Source organism: Uranotaenia lowii, chromosome 2 (assembly GCF_029784155.1).
Source record: "Uranotaenia lowii strain MFRU-FL chromosome 2, ASM2978415v1, whole genome shotgun sequence".
Taxonomy (NCBI): Eukaryota; Metazoa; Arthropoda; class Insecta; order Diptera; family Culicidae; genus Uranotaenia; species Uranotaenia lowii.
Window position 1 is genome coordinate 231,844,091 of NC_073692.1, and position 14,082 is coordinate 231,858,172.

General features: G+C 34.8%; 1 protein-coding gene and 1 long non-coding RNA gene across 6 annotated transcripts in view; both read right to left on the minus strand.

The window, feature by feature from the left end:
* Window positions 1-14,082, minus strand: part of LOC129744727 (ras-GEF domain-containing family member 1B) — a 220,141-nt gene that overhangs the window by 17,442 nt on the left and 188,617 nt on the right. The window contains exons 1-4 of one of the 5 annotated variants that reach the window (XR_008736983.1): window positions 5,587-5,833; window positions 5,303-5,446; window positions 4,872-5,174; window positions 4,390-4,490 (exon numbers count right to left, since the gene is read on the minus strand). The exons of the other annotated variants lie outside the window; for them this stretch is intronic. The gene's annotated coding sequence lies outside the window, so the exon portion shown is untranslated. Of the gene's footprint in view, window positions 1-4,389; window positions 4,491-4,871; window positions 5,175-5,302; window positions 5,447-5,586; window positions 5,834-14,082 lie in introns of those variants that run through there. 5 annotated transcript variants of the gene reach the window in all.
* On the minus strand, window positions 6,739-7,274 carry LOC129744730 (uncharacterized). Its single transcript, XR_008736986.1, has 3 exons — window positions 7,080-7,274; window positions 6,919-7,019; window positions 6,739-6,800 (listed from the first exon to the last, which is right to left on the minus strand). It is a non-coding gene; the product is annotated as an uncharacterized LOC129744730 (long non-coding RNA).

Sequence of the window (14,082 nt, forward strand, 5' to 3'; positions counted from 1 at the left end):
TGGCACACAACGGGCAGGAAAATCCGCGGGCCAAAAATCCTAGGGTTGCCAACCAAGGGGGATAAAGAAGACCGGACAACGGTCGGAGTAGACTGACCCCATCGACGGGGGGCTGTCGAGTAGAGTGCGTCCGACCCCACGGTTTGAAGTTACAAAGATAAGACAATACCTTCTGCGTAGCGGATACCGTGGGTGCGCCGCGTTCGTGAGTAGGATGCTCCACCTTCGGGGAGTATCCGAGTGGAGCGGTTCTCAACGACAGAAGCTGCGGGGATAAGACATGACCTTCTTCGCAGTGGAAATCGTTGGGAAAGGGTTATTCCACGTTCGGGGAATACCCACGGGTAGAGTGGCTCTCGACGCCGGGCGAGCCATTCGAGTCGGTGTAGGATGACGTCTTCGTTGGGAATCATCCGAGTCGTTGCGTTAAGTCCCGCGCGTGTGCCGTGACAGGCGCGAGTCTAGGATAAGCTGCTCTCGATCTGGCACACGACCGGCAAGGTGGCAAACTTCGAACCCTGAAGATAAGAGGTCGGGCTTCGAGTCGTTAGAGGAGAGGTCAGGCCTCAAACCTTCAGGCGGAGAGGTTTGTGTGGTCAACCCCGAGTCTTTATGATAAGAGGTCGGGTCCCGAGTCGTAAGAGGAGGGATCAGGCCCCTTACCAACAAGAGGAGGGGTACAAGTGATCACCTCGAGTCATTACGAGGAGAGGTCAGATTTCAAGTCGTTAGAGGAGAGATCGGGCCTTGAATCGTGCAGAGGAGAGGTAAACCTCGAGTCGATGCGAGGAGGGGTCGGATCTCAAGTCGTTAGAGGAGAGATCAGGCCTCAAGTCGCGAAGAGGAGAGGTTTGTGTGGGAATCTCGAGTCATTGCGAGGAGATGTCGGTTCTCAAGTCGTTAGAGGAGAGTTCAGGCGTCGAGTTGTAAGGATGAGAGGTTTTGCTGAAAGTGGTCTCGTTAATGAGTATTGCCTTTGAGCGCATTAGCGCGAATAGACCTCCCACTATTGAAGCATAGTGTACTAAACAGTTCGAGGTGGGAACCAGGTCTGCGGCCCCAGGTGGAGTTTAGGGAGTAGGGGGTATACACGGAGTATATCATGAGTCTTCCCATTGTACCCATGGACCCAGAGTAGCAAACTGGGGGGACGCGGTGGCTCGCCGTGCCTTGGAATACAATCCGTAAACCGGGATTTACCACCTGTGGTTACCAACTAAAAAAAAAAAAAAGACACACACACACACACACACACACACACACACACACACACACACACACACACACACACACACACACACACACACACACACACACACACACACACACACACACACACACACACACACACACACACACACACACACACACACACACACACACACACACACACACACCATTAAAAATGAGGGGTGTTCAGTTTTTTTAAATGCAAAATTGAAAAAAAATACGTCAATTTGATATTGACAAAATTTTGACCGTATCACCCTTTACATATGGGTATATATTATCAATAGACCTTGTTTATAATATTTATTCAAATGTGAGTGCTTGGCGTGAAAATTAAAAGTTTAAATTTCTAACGGATTTAAAACTAATGCCGTACTTGTTTTCATCTGGTGGCCAACCGGTTGTGCGCCAACTGCTGTCATCTTCATATAAAAAACGCTTTGACTTTTGATAGCACTTGGTGCCCAACTGGTGGACCACCATAGTGAGAACAAATACGGCATAAGCAGATCATCGATACAGACTCCAGATAATTAATTCATTAATAAATTGTGATTTAAAGTTATTATTCGGTTCAGATTTTTGTTTGCTGTCATTGACATAAACAATATTTGATTTTATCATTTCATCAATTCATCCCAAGATGCGATGGTTTGACAAGCACTGACGATGATAACCCCGCACAGTGGGTGGTTTTTTTTTCTCTTCAATGGGTAATTCTACATCAAGTTTGGCATGGTCAAGGCCTGGATTCCACTGTGTGCATTTAATATTTCAGTTCGCCCCCCTCAAGTTTTCCACCGGAAGCGGCCAGATGGCATGGCAGAAAGGAAGGATGTATAGAATGGCATTTTTATTAACTGCCTTCTTCTGCTGTGGTTTTTCTTGTTCCTATCCCATCTCTCTGTAGGTCTTCCGATTGGTTGACCAGAACTGGAATCAAGCCGCCATAAAGATGAAACTAAACATAATCAACTAGAGAGATTGCTGCAGATGAATTGAAACTTTCCTCTTTGCGTAATAACACATTAAAGTGAAGAATTTCGTCAGCCTAATGTTTGTTGCTTTTGACACCAACTGCGACTCCAAAATGGGTGATACGGTCAAAACTTGGTCAATATCAACTTGACGTATTTCTTTCAATTCTGCATTTAAAAAACCTGAACACCCCTCATTTTGAGTGTAGAACGCCCGAACAGAACAGAACCATGGTTTCACATTCGTTTTCCATTGAATTTCAATGTGACCATGAACTTCATGGTAAAAACAGCATCCGGCGAGCGTAAATTTTTCATGAGTTTACATTTCCAAGTTTATCGTGTATGGGTGATTTTTTGACAGCCGCAGCTCGGGGACGTTTTTTTTCCTCTTCGTAGTCATTTTCGGTCGGGAATCTGGTTTTTCGTAAGTTTTTTTAAATTTATTCGAAGTGTTCGGAGATGGGCGCACGGTAAGTTAAAGTTAAAGTTGACAAGAGACAATCATTTTAATAATATTTCATATTCTAGCAACGAACACACTGCGAATGGGACAGGTTCCGGTAGCCAATGGATGCCGGGATGCGAGCTCTAAACCAGTCCAGTGAATGATGAATTGTGAGTAATGTGTCAAGATTAATAGAATAAATAATAAATGTAAATAAATTTATTCGTTTTTTATAATACAAATATGAGAAAACGATGACAGAACAAAAACCGAGTACAAAACCCCACCATGAGCAAAAATTTTTATTACAGCGGTTTCACAATGAAAATCATCGGATTTTCATGATTTTACTATGAAAAATTGGAAGATGCTACAACAATGAACTTCATATTTTTGGGCTCCTCAATGTATGGAAAGTCGCTACTTTTTTCATGGTCACGCTGCATAACAATACCCCTTTTTCATGGTTATTTTCGTCAAAACGATGAAATATATGGTCGTAAACTATGAATTCCAATGTATTTTCACGGTATCTTGGATGATTATAATCATGGTACAAACCATACAATTTATGGTTTGTGAATATGGAATTCATGGTTTTTTCATGGTGCAATTCTATTCGGGCGTTGCTCGTATTTTGATTATGGAATTCACACGCAGAGAAAACTTGGATTTTGAAACAAAACAAAACTGACTTTGATTCAAAAAATTCATTTTTTGGAATCAAACTCCTGTTTTCTTTGAATCAATGAATTTTAGTTTTGATTCAAGTGAATAATTTTTGAAAGAAAGAATAATTTTTTTGAATCGAATAATAATGGACTTTGATTTTAAAGAAATTCTTTGATTCAAAAGACATTTGTTCGATTTCACGTTTCTTTTAAAACAAAGTAAATTTTCTTTTAACCAAAGAAAATTGCTTTCGAAGGAAAGGAATAATTTCTTTAAATAAAAACTTCAAACTTAGAGTTATTTTGGATTGAGCAAGAAGAATAAAACAGAAAAATAGAATAGAGTTGGCCGGTCGTGTTAAAAATTTAAACCAGCTAATCAGAGTTTGCTAAAGGATTATTCAGAATGAAGAATGGTAAGTGTATACGGTAATAAAAAAGTGAATATTTAAGAATTTCTATAAGCGCTTGCATTGTTACAGGACCACTGCGGATTCGGCCTCAAATTCAGCGGTTTGTTTATCTTCGGCTCGATCTTCAGCGGCAACTACACGGAAAAAAATTGAGTGGTCATCCCAAAGACGCTGTCATGATAATTTTACCATTTCAGCGCTATAGTATTTTCAACCACGAAAAGTTTAACATCGATTTTGTGAAAGTGCGCATGAAACAATATTGAAATTACTATGTACCTGGTAATTTTCGATAACTCTCAATGTTTGTTGTCGAAAATACTACACACAAAACTTTCGAGGCCGGAATTTAGCAAAATTTTGCTCAAATTTGACCAGCTAGAAAGTTAGCAATGAAATTAGCAATTTTTTTTTACTAAAACTTTAGCAAAATAGCAAAAAGTGTCCTGACTGAATGTTTACTAATTTCATAGTAAAAAAAATGTTGTTTGCTAAAATTTTAGTAAAACAAAATTTTACTGGAAATTCTTAGTAAATTTGAAATTTAAATGTAACCATTGATTTTCAAGTGGAAATTGGTTTGTGATTTGTTTTCATAAACTAAAACACTGATCTTTAATTTATTTTAAATTTATTTTCAATTACATTACCCGCGCCATTGCAGTTTCCGAATTCGGGACATGAGCAACACACTTCTACTTCGTCCACCGATAAGGTTTTTCTTAGTGTGTTTGCCGGTTGGTCAGGAAAACTGAAATTAAAAAGCAAAAATTAAGAAATCAATTTGAAACCTTTAAGACACAGACAGTTTTAAATAGTTCAAATCAAATCCAACTCAAAACTACATACGAGAGTGCGTATGTAAACGAATGCATTAAATACAAAGTCTGTTTCTGATTTTATGAAAACTTTTTAAAAATGGATTCTGATTTTCAGCTAGCTCTTTTTGTAATTTTTCGCAGAAGTTAATGATAAACGTTGGAACAGGAAATATAAAAGTTCTAATTAGTAGTTCTTATCTGTTGAGGAATATTCAGAGATTTTTTAGATTTCATCCCTCGTCAATCTAACGGAGAAAAATATTCTAACTTAAAATTCAATTTTTTATGATATATTCTTCAGAACTACTTACCAAACTTTTGGCAGAAGTCGCTGATACAGAAGCTTTTGACCACGCCTACGGTGCTAATAGATCTTCCGGTCTAAACGCTGGCATCGGCGAATAGATGGAACGGTGGCCCACTTACAGATCCGTGCATAGGACCGTGATTTGAAACAGTTGCGCTGATTCCTCCGAGGCTGGTTTCTTGCAACCGTTTCGCCGGATCGTTCGGAAAAACCCTTTCTGACAATAACGCGTTGAATCTATAATATTTCAGGCACGCCGGGCCTCAGTCATTTGCATTTTGGTGCTGTGCCACTGAGTATAAATAATCTGAAAGAAAAACAACACAAAAATGTATATCAAATCTGATGGTTCTGAAATCAGAATACCATTATATAAGACTGTTGACGACTTATCGCTGGAGTTTCAATTTTACTCTAATACCAAAATTAACTGACCTGATACGAATCCGAGTAGTCCTTCGGTCTGGATTTTAACTGAGTGGGTTCCAAAAAACTACCACAGATTAATGTCAACGCTTCGGTATTGGATAATTAACTTCCAGCTTCCAGGACAAAAGCCGAAGTTCTGTTCTGTTCTCGCTGTAAAATAAAAAAAAATCAATCAACGGTGAATTCCGCATTTTTGGTTAGTATACGATTCCATAAGATGCAAGTTTTGTGTCCGGAACTCGACCATTTTACCTGTTGTTTGCTATAATACGTTTAAAAAAACAACTTACCATTACTTTATCCGGACCCGCAATCGGAAGTTGGGCTATCAATCCAGTTGGACTTGGTCCACTACCGGGAATGGAGAGCTCTCGACAGGTTGTCGCAAAAATAATTCGACACGGACCGGCACAAACAAACAGAACACATCGCGGTTAAAAACAAATTTCTTCTGTTTCTTTTCTTCTTCATCTGTCAGAACCCCCGCGATTCATGTCCGTGCTGCTGTTTAGAATAACGCGGTTTGAGTCCGTGCTGATAATTACTAAAACCAGTAGCAATTGGGTGATTTAAACTCAATTTGAGCAAATCACTCGAGAAAATGAGAAATTGCTAACTCGGCAGTAAAATTTTTTTTTGCTAACGGAAAGTAACACCAATTTTTTGCTAAGTGGAGCCTCGAAAGTTTTGTGTGTATGGTCATGATAATTTCATCATAATTTCTATCACAACTACCGTCCGCATAGTAATTTTGACATTGTGGCACCAATTCATATCAACAAATTACTACACACATCGTACTTTTGAGAACAAAACATATTTGACTCAAAAACATAAGTGCGTATGATAATTTTACTATGGTAAACATTCTTGTTGGTTACACTAATTCAGGATCATTAATCATCAAACCCGTTTGTAAAAAAAAACTAATTTTGAGCTGCTTTATAGTTACATAACTTTGAAAATCATTCCAGAGCATCTGGAGAACACACTAACATTGACCGACGTGTGTCAGAAGTGTGAATTTTCATGTTTCAAATAATGTTATAATGCATGCATGCAAATAAACAAACAAACATACACGCAGAAAAATAGAAATTAGTTTCAAAGGAAAGTGCCGCAAAAACAAAGGATTTTTTCCTTTGAATTTGGGACAAATAAAAATTCCTTGGATTCAAATGCATTTCCTTTTGTTTCGAAGAAATGCTTTCCTTTGAATCAAAACTTTTTCTTTGTTCCAAATAACAAAATGCTTTTGATTCAAAAGACTTTTCGTTTAATTTTGAGAATTTTTTCTTTATTTCAACGGCATTTGGATTTCAATTTAAAAGCATTTGTTCTTGAATTCTATTTCTTGTTCCTAAAAAATTCTAGTACTACATATGGATTTTCGTCCTATTGGAAATAAAAAGAAATCAATTATGGTTTAAAACATTTTATTTCCCTGTAAGTTCATGTTCACATAATCGATTTTTGCCAGGATTGGAGTTTTGAACCGGTACATCTGTAAATAAAGAGCAGAACAAAATGTACACATGATTTTTTACATACAAATTTATGACAAAAATGCTTCTCTTGTTATGAAGCTCACCAAAAACTATATTTAGCTGGAAAGTACTTACTGAAAGATGTTCGTTGGCGGACAGTTCCATTCGAACAGGGTTTCGGTGCCAGATGTTTCCTTGGACCGGATCCGAAGCATTTAGTTGGATGAATGATTGCCCTGAAAAAGTTTGTTAGATTGACGGTTTATTTGAAAACAAATTGATTTTGAAAGACTTACCTAGGAGTTCACTATCGTTTGTCCTTTTAAAGCTCTCGAGACTTTCCTACGCCGTATCTCGTGATTCCGGTGCTGTCTGGCTGTTGCGCAGCAGTAAGATTTCGCAAAAAATAAACAGGACTGATTGTCGGAAAAACTTCTCGCCAACCCGTTCACCAAACAGAAGATAATGAAGATGTGTCGACTGTTTGACGAAAAAATACTTTGATTCAAAAGAAAATTCATCTAAATCAATGAATTTCCACATTGATTCAGAGTCGAAAAAAAATTCTTTGATTTCAAATTAAATATTTTGATTCAAAAATTTGGAACATTGGTTTAATGGAAAAAAAGTTCGGTTCAACATAAAATATACTTGAATCAAGGAAATTGGATTTTGTTTCAATGTACACAAGGTTTTTGAATCAAAGATGTATTTTTTTTATCTCAATGGTACTACTTTTCGCTGCGTGTACATATTAATTTTACTATTTAAATCAAGCTCCTCGCTCCTCCTAATCTTTATCATAACACATACTAGTTTCATCATGAAACATATTAATTTTACTAGGGACGAAGTAAAACAATGCATCATTTCATTAACAATTTTACTAAAACGCAGTCGAATTTACTATGCGCAGCCAAATTGAGCACATGGTAAAATTGCTATGCGTAAGGTATTATAAACAACAAAACATATTTGACTCAAAAATATGGTCGCCTGTTGTTCGTTTAAACCACGGATTTAGTAATTTTACTATGCTTTTTTTTTGTGTGTACCAGTCGGATGGCGAGGATAGCCAGCAACGGAACTTGCTTCTGGAAGTCAGCCCTCGAAGATATGCCTTTACGCCAGACTGGTCAAATTTGTCATCGAAATTTAGGATCGGATCATTTAATTATATAGTGAACCAGTGTTTTTCTTAAGCTCGTGAATAAAAAAAGAATTAAATATGTTATATTTTTCTATTTATTATTTGAAATTCTTAATAGGAACTTCGGAACAACAGAAAATATTTCTTCCAATTGGAATAAATGGGAAAGGGTTAAATGGATAAATGCTTTTAAATCTAAATCTTTGTTACTTGTAGCAAACGAAAACAACTTTGTATCAAATGAAACTGTTTTTTGTTTCAAAGGATTAGGATTTAGATTCAAAGATTTTTCAAAAGAAAAATTCTTTGAAACAAAGAAAAATGCATTTGAACCAAAGGAATTTTTATTTATCCCAAAATCAAAGGAAAAAATCCTTTGTTTTTGCGGCACTTTCCTTTGAAATAAAAAATCTTTTCGCTGCGTGCACTCTTCAGTTGTCAAAATGCCGTCCAAGGAAGAAGAGCAGCGTATCAAAATTTTGCTCGCGCATCGCGAAAATCCGAGCTACTCGCACGCAGAGCTGCAAAATCGCTAAAAGTTGCCAAATCAACCGTTACAAATGTAATTAAAGTGTTTGGGGAACGTTTGTCGACAGCCAGGAAGTCTGGATCGGGGGGAAATCGAGAACCGGAAGCCGCTGAGACGACAAAGAGAGTTGCCGGTAGTATCAAGCGAAACCCTAACCTCTCTCTTCAAGATGCCGCAAATAAGCTGGGTGTATCGTCTACAACCATGCATCGAGCCAAAACACGAGCCGGACTATTGACTTACAAGAAGGTAGTGACTCTAAATCGCGATGATAAACAAAAGATGACGGCCAAAGCGCGATCCCAAAGGCTGTACACGACGATGCTGACGAAGTTTGACTGTGTGGTAATGGACGACGAAACCTACGTTGAAGCCGACTACAAGCAGCTTCCGGGACAGAAGTTTTATACGGCAAAAGGAAGTGGAAAGGTAGCAGATATTTCAGGGCTGGTAGCGAGTCACTTTTTAGTGACTTGGTCACTTTTTTCGGGTCAGTCACTAAAAAGTCACTTTTTTCATCATTTGGTCACTAAAGTCACTATTTTCCGAAAAATGGTCACTTTTATCACCAAAAGTCACTTTTTTCACCGAAAATATACCAATGAAAGAGTAATTTGAATTGCGCGTGTTAATATTGACGGTAGTAACGGTAAATTACTTGATCAGTCATTTAGATTTTTTTTTAGCCTCCGGCGGAATTTCGGCATAAATCACCCTTGGCTTGAGACATTTCGATCTACGACATTATTTGACGTTCATGAATTGAAACTAACTTTGATTGTAGATTTTAATTTGTTCAATCAATTTTTGGTATTGGAACTCAAAACTTGATATACAAAAACCCTATTTCGTCTTTAGAATAGGTTTTTTTTTTAAGAAGTGTAACTAAGATTGAGATTGAAACGAACCATTTTTTTTTTATTAAATTAATCTTTTAATGTCATAACAAATGTTATGTTGATATGAAATATTCTTTAAAAAAACAATTTCATACTCAATTTTATTTCGTGTTTTTTGTTCTTCTAAATACTTAAAAAAGGGTTTTAAAAATTTACACAAGGCCACAAAATTTAGATTTTTCTTAGGGGCAATGAATTTAAACGGTAATATCAAGTAATTTGGGTTCCCCGAATCTAAATACGTATGCAATATTTCTATCAGCTTTTGTTATAGAAATGACTTTTGAAAATAATTATTCAAACGCCACAAAAAAAAAAGACTTGAAAATAATTAAAAATCTTTAGAGAAGTTTCTGCACTTTTTTTTAACAAAAACTCAAATCAAAATCATTGAATCAATTTATGAGTTTTAAATAGAATCAGGTTTTTTTACACTTTCTGCTGTGATGTCAAAAATACTTGTAATGACAAATTTCCATAATCAGTTATCTATCAATGTTTGATTTTACTAGTAATAAACTCTTTATCACCAAAACTAAATGTGTTCGGCCGAATTTGACAAAATTTCTAGTTAAGAATAAAATCAATAATTTAAAAAATAAGCACCAAAATGGTTATAGTGAAACATGTTATTGAAAAAACTCTTCCTGAAATGTTTTTAAAAACTAATCTTTTTTATTTCCATATTGTTTTTCAAATTTCAAATAAATTTACCGAATTTTACTGTACAGTTTTTTTTTAAATTTTCTAATCAACTTGCCGAATTTTTTTTTATCAAACTTTTTAAATTTTAAAGACATATTTTTAAATATTGTTTCCTTGTTTTTAAATTCTGAATTTTCGTGTTCTTCAACCATAAGCCTTTAACTCCCAATTTTTAATAATAAAACATAATTTCAACCTTCTGTTCTTTCAGGACCCAATATTTTAATCAAAAGAGACAAAATACTCAGAGCTTGTAATTTAAAGCTTAAAAACTTGCGATTGAAAATTTAAAAACTTTTTATTAATATTTTTTATATGAAATCATGTTTTTTGGATCGATCATGATTTTTTAAATTATTCTAAAAAGTTTGAAAAATTGTTCTAAGTAGCAACTTTAAAAATAAATTTTAATACGCAATGTTAACTAAATTTGTACTTGATTTGTGCTTTCAATATTAATAACAAAAGTTTTGAACTCATTATTTTGAATTTTTCATTAGTTTTAATCATTCACGTAATTACTCATTTTCTAACATTTCTGTGTCAATGTAGTTGAACATGAAGTTATTATTTAAGCTTCAAAAATGACATTTTGATAACTGGAGGATTTTACTTAATTAAAGGTTTTATGCCTGGCTTATATAACTGGCACTTTTTAAAATAATCATAAATATATTCTTCTTTTTATCAAATTAAATTAAACCATCGAACATTGAATAAATTCTGTTCAAAATTCATTTCTTATTCAGTAATCGGTAATTCACATTTTAAATCGTGATTAAATATTTTTTGTTCAAATTAAAAAATTACAGCTGAATTTCTCACTAAACTTCCAGTTGAAAATGAGGAAAAGAATTCCAAATTTAGATGAATAAAAATAAACAATTATTATCATTTTCCTAACATCTATTCATGGTAAGTTTTGTACAAGATTGGACATTTATGTTAGAATTCAGATTTTTTTTAATTTTAAATTTGCTAAGAAATTCTTTTGAAACTAATTTATTTCTTACTTTCTTGACTTATCGAAAATTTGAAAGATTTATTGTAATATGTTTCCAAAATTTAGTTTATCAGTCCCCCCTGGACGGGTCCTTCGCACGGGCCTGTTTTGGTTACATTTTTTGTACTTCAAAGTTACTTTTTTCGTTCTACATAGTCACTATTTGGTCACTTTTTTCGGTCCTCAAAGTCACTATTTGGTCACTTTTTTTCAAATTTTGGTCACTAAAGTCCCTACTTTTTCATTGTCAAACCGCTACCAGCCCTGATATTTTCAAGCACATGAAACTGTCAAAGTTCGCGAAGAAATATCTGGTTTGGCAAGCCATCTGTACCTGTGGCTTGAAAAGCAGCTTTTTCATAGCTTCCGGGACTGTTAACCAAGAAATTGACGTGAAAGAGTGTTTGAATAAACGTCTGCTGCCTTTCCTGAAGATACACGGTTGTTCAGTACTGTTTTGGCCGGATTTGACATCTTGCCATTACGGTAAAAAGGCCATGGAGTGATACGCCGCCAACAACGTGCAGGTGGACCAAGGACAAGAACCCTCCCAACACGCAAGAGCTCCGCCCAATTGAGAAATACTGGGCTATTGTCAAGCGGAACCTAAAAAAGACCAAAAAAACTGCTAAGGACGAGCAGCAGTTCAAGGCAAACTGCCTTTCTGCGGCGAAGAAGGTGGACAAGGTGGCTGTACAAAATCTGATGGCAGGGGTTAAGCGTAAGGCCCGGCGATTCGGATTTGGAAAAGCGGAAGCCTAACTGAATATTTTTCCTGAATTTTATACTAATTAAACGATTTCACCGATTTACACGCGTTTTCCCTTGACCAAATCACCCTTTATAGCCGTTTTACCATGTCAATGGCATTCGCGACTATATGCCTATCAACGTTTGAGTTGGCGGACAGTTATTGAAAAACTTATTCGGTACAACTGTGTTCGATGTTTACTCTTGGGCTCGAACTCGCGGACATCGGCTCAGGAGACAACAGACTTGCCAACTGAGCTATATTACAAGCCATAATTATTTTTTTTTGAATCAGTAACTTGACTTCTTGATCTTGACTCCGAATTGTTGCCAAAATCTCGTGAACTTATCCCAGGTTCAGATTTTTCTCACTTGTTATCAAAATCAAAATTTTATTTCAGTATTTATATTTCGGGTTCTGTATTCAGTTCACGGTTCTGGATTTTCAATTGGAATCATCATCAAAGAATAGAAATGAAAAGCTGTTTTGAAATCCTGCTTCAAATCTGGTCTAGCATACATAAATTGATTTATGATTTTAGAAACTCATATGCATTTTCAACACTGAGATAATAATTTTACAAATATGAAAAAAGTTAGAAAATAGAAGTATTTGTTTCATATTCAGATTTGAAGTTCTTAAGCTTCATTTTCATTCTTATATAGAATTCAAACATATCGAAGCTTTGAACTAGCAATCCAGAATTGAACATTCAGTATCATCATTCGAAATTCATATATTTAAATGTAGATTCAAAAGTTGAATTGAAAATAAATTTTTGAAACAATAAATTCAGATTGAAACTCAGAACTTAAAAATTTAATATATTAAGTATTATAGATTCATGAACTGTTTTAAAAATCGGAAACAGATTCAAAATTCAAAATTTGAATTCAAGTTCAGAATTCAGATTCAGAATAAATTTTTAAACATTCAGATTCATATTCAGCCTCGTTGATGTGTTCAACAATCAGGATAAAAGTATCAAGTTGCTTATTTCGTTGAGGAACTCCAATCACAAGAGATAGCAGACATTTAAACTTGATTGTTAATTCAATTTCAAAAATTCAAATTATTTTAAATCAAAATCAGTTTGTTTACCCAATTCAGCTGAAAATTAAAAATATAAAATTGAAAATGTGTTAATGTTGCATGTTTTGTTGTTTGCAAAACCTTGAAATTTATTTGAGAAAATACTTTTGACAAGATTTTGATTACGGAATCGATTTTTATTTAAAAATATTTGCTGATAGAGAAACGTGTTATCTTCACTTAAAAAAATCTGCAGGGAATTCCACATTTGCTCGGCGTATTTTGCTAATCATTATTTATATTATAGCTTTTCAAAAGTCAATTTCCAAACTTTAATCTTGAATTTGGGTCGAGTTTGCAAAAAGAAGATTTGAACTGCAAAATTTTAATCTCTTACTTTTACTTTTGAAAACGCATTTTTATCGTTAATTGAAATCTTTAAATCTGCTAAAGAGTTTGGTAAACTATGCTCAATTGATTTGAGCAATGTATATGTTTTTTTTAAATAATAGGCTTTAAAAAACTTTATTCCATGCTCAAATCAAAGGCGCTAAAGTTAACTAATTGTTCAGCGAATTCAAAGATTTTAACTATCGATGAAAATCACTTCCCCTTTTTGCTACGGATTCATCGTACGAATTCATCTTACCATTTTGAAGATATATTAGGAAGTATTTTCAAAAGTTACAATTTGGGAACAGAACTTCCTACTGATGTAATAAACTTAAAAATTACACAAGGCAATAAAATTCATAGTTTTCGAGGTGCAAAGAATATAAGAGGTAATTGACTTATTTTTGGGCGCTGATTTCAAATATTATTTTTCTTTCAGCTCTCGTTTTCGAGATAAGTTTTTAAAATAGGTAAAAATTCATTAAAAAATATGTGCACATTTGAGGCAAAGCTATAGAGCATTACGAATATTTTAAAAATTAAGTTATCAACTCAATGATAAACTTTTCCGAAGACCGCGAGCTATTATTTTTTTTTTCAAAGAAAAAGTTATTGAAGTTTTCTTTCCTTCAATTTTCCAAATCTGCAAAAACCGAGAATTTCGAAGAATTAAAAAAGAAATTAAGCTAAATTGAATCTTCGATATTTTTAAAACTTTAAATCGAATCGTTTCGCTGTCTTCAACAAGGTAGCTAAATAAGTTTAAGTCTTCAATATCAAATATTCAATGACTTTCTTTAATGATGCCAGAAAACGTTGTAATCGTATCTACGGAAT